The sequence below is a fragment of the Mustela nivalis genome (genome assembly GCF_964662115.1).
Source record: "Mustela nivalis genome assembly, contig: HAP1_SCAFFOLD_3071, whole genome shotgun sequence".
NCBI lineage: Eukaryota > Metazoa > Chordata > Mammalia > Carnivora > Mustelidae > Mustela > Mustela nivalis.
In genome coordinates this window covers 9,135-12,407 of record NW_028133599.1, presented here as the reverse complement: position 1 = coordinate 12,407, position 3,273 = coordinate 9,135, and the positions used below count along the sequence as shown (strand labels likewise).

The window sequence follows — 3,273 nt, the reverse complement described above, 5'->3', positions numbered from 1 at the left end:
TCAACTGGAGGATCTCAGCCAAAGACTCCACAGTGTTCAGGGCCTTGATCTCCTCTACAACTTCCTCCCATCACCCCTCTTCATTTCCTGACATAATTTTTTTTTTGGCTTTGAAATTTAGAAACAAATTTTATTTAAGATCTTAAATACAATTCCTAAAATATCAACTTCTCTAGAAAACCATGGCTACACAATAATGCATTGCCTCTATCAAGTTAGAACGTGCATTAGACTCAAATACAAAAACCATGAAACAAATCACCATCCTTCAACAATCTGTGCAAAGATATAATGCCTAAGGAACAACATAGATGAACTTGCAGAGGATTGACTGTTTTACTTCAAGCACCATTTAAAAAAAAAAAAGAGAGAGAGAGAGCACAAATGCATGGGTTTTCTAGTATAGATATTAAGTTGAACCTTTGGCACTAGGCATCAGGGCATTTTGTCACGTAGCATTAACACATATTAGAAAATTGTGTAGTGTCAAAGGGATAGAACCACCAGCTTTCAAGCAATGTTGTCAACTAGGCAATAAAATGTTCTACTGAATGTTTCTTCTTTGTCTAATTACTGTGTACACTGGTAGCAACTTTGAAATGAGAAAAGGAGCTTGCACTCCTTTCATGTTCTGTTTAGAACAAAACAGAAAACAAATTGAAACATAAGCCATGTTATACATTAACAGTTTTAAAGAACATCAATTATACAAGAAAAAGACTAAGAACAAAAAGAGTGTTTACAGATACCAGATGTAACAGTGAGTGGTCAGTAGACCCTCACAGGGCTTTGCGGTGGTACTCAGCCGAAGCCACTTTGTAATCACTGGCAGTAACCGGAGATGCGACATTCTTTGCCAGATATTTTAGGAAAAGATGCAATAGCCTAACAATAATGCAAGGCTCTTCTCATCAAGGGGCGTATATGCCAACATAGCTCTGATTCTTACAAATAATCTCAGTAGGTGTGGGGCTCCATAAACCTGGGACATTGGTGCATCAGGGTGAGCCAAGAGGATTTCTGCATACTGGGGCCTCTCAAATTTGTAGAGCAGCTGAATGCCCAACATCACATTGAAATATTCTTTTATTCCTGACACAAGTTCATTAATTGTGTATTCCTTGTTACCAACATTTTCCTGCGACTTTTTGCAATTTGCATGCTCTTCCAGAATGGCATCTACATTTTTCTTAGCAGCGAGTTGAAAGAGCTGCTTCTGCCTGGTAACTAAGTTCCAGTCCTCAACAAGCCATGGTTTTAATTCTTCAGGAATCTTCACTTTAACTTCCATTATATTCTTAAAGGCCTCCTCACTTTCAACAGTGGGATCAGCCCGGGCCCTTTTCTTCCGAGGTGGCTGGGGTGCATCGCTGGTACTGCCACCATCTCCATTTCCAGGAGTCTTCTGCTTGTTCTTTCTTGTCTTCCTCACAGATCCTGAAGGGGGGTTCTCTGCAGAGCGACCTCCCCCATCGGCCCTGGGGGAGCCAGTTCCAGATTCTTCTGCTGTGGACCAGCAGCCTTCTTTCCTGAGGAAGCCCCTCTCATTTTACTTCTCTGCATATTGCTTCTCGCTCTTTTCTTAAAGTTGTCTTCTTCGGCAGATTTTTGTCCATGAGTTTGAGAACCCTGCTTTCTGGAACTCATTCAACCCTGTTTTTATTCCAACCAATAATCCTCTCCCTTCTTTCCCTTCCAAGAACTCCTAGTGTTTTCCCAGATGGAACCCCCTAGATTTCCTGGAATGGTCTGGAAGGATGAGGTTGGGGACACAACCTAGTTTCTGTAATCAGGGATGGTTCTGCAATCAGGATCAGATCTTCTGATCCTTACAATACAGCAAACTTAGTTTTTCTGATGACGGCCTGAAACGGGAATCCAGTTCTTTCCAGCAGCCAATGTGTGATCACTGCTGTTCCTCCAACCCCGATAGTCCTGACATATGTTTTAATAAAAAAAAAAAGTCTTCAAACCACTGTTCCATCTCCTAGGGCATGGTGTAGTTTTCTTCTGAGGAGAACTTCCCCAAAAATGAATAATACATAGATAGCAGGCCACAAGGACATGGCGCTGATGTGAATCCAAAGTACGAAGGGACTCAAATTCACACTTCTCTGCAGTGTTGAAAAAGACACAGTCATAGAGTTTTGGGACAAGTTGGTGTCCCAGCGGCTTCTTAGCCCAGTGTTATCCTAGGATGGAAGTCTCAGGGTTTGAAATCTCCCAGGTCTCCATGGTTCCTGTGGACACATTGGTGCAATGCTCAGCAGGTTTGAATGTCTCATAGTCTGATATCAACTGGCAAGCCCAGTGTTTGAATGTCATGTACTTTTGGGAGAAGGAAGGATCTATGTCTAAGGGCAAATGGTGAACTCGCTTTCCACATGGCTTCTTGGCCCAAGGCACAGCTGCATTGTTGGTCTACAGTTTCCAGGGTACATGGTGAAACTGTTGTCCAGGTACGTCCTTGGCCTATCAGACAGCTCACTTACTGATCTCCATTCCAAGGGTACATGGTTATCCCACTGTCGCTGCACCTGCCTGACCTAGAAGAGAGTTGATTTTTTGGTGTATGGGTCCAAGATTCCATGGTAAGCCTGTTTAACAAATGCCTGTTTGGCCTATCAGAAAGCTGAATTGTTGGTCTCCAGGTTCAAGGGAATATGGTAAGCCTGTTATCTACGTGTCTACTTGCTTGAGCACAGACCTGAGGTGATGATTTTGAAGTCCAAGGGAGCACAGTGAGCCTGCTCTCAGGTATCTGATTGGCTGATTAGACAGATCAGTTGTTGTTCTCCTGGTCCAAGGGCACATAGTAACCCCACTCTCAATTTGCCTGCTTGGCTTTGTGAAGAGCTGTGCTATTCTTATTGACATTAAAGAACACACGGTAATCCTGCTATCCAGGTGCCTTCTTGGCCTAACAAAGTTCTGTGTTGTTGGCCTCCCCATCCAAGGGTATGTGCTGATCCCACTCTCAAGGTATATTCTGGGACTAGCCCAGAGTTCCTTTACTGGTTGACATAATCAAGGGCACATGGGAAGCCTACTCTCCCAGTGGACATTTGGCCTAATAAAGAGCTGAGTTGTTCTTGAGGTACGAGGGCACATGGTCTGCCTGTTCTTCAGGTGTTGGCTTCGCCCAGTCCAGAGCTGCTTTCTTTGGCTCAAGGTCCAAGGGCTCATTGTTAGTCCACTCTCCCGGTGATTCTTTATAGAAGCATAGAGCTGAGATTTTGTCTCGAGGTTCAAGGGCACATGGTGAGCCTCCTG

General features: G+C 43.7%; 1 pseudogene across 1 annotated transcript; it reads right to left on the bottom strand.

The window, feature by feature from the left end:
* Window positions 1-779: 779 nt before the first annotated feature.
* LOC309858652 (mortality factor 4-like protein 2 pseudogene) lies at window positions 780-1,912 on the bottom strand (annotated as a pseudogene). The gene has a single exon. The product of its transcript is annotated as a mortality factor 4-like protein 2 pseudogene (transcript).
* Between the last annotated feature and the right edge of the window lie 1,361 nt (window positions 1,913-3,273).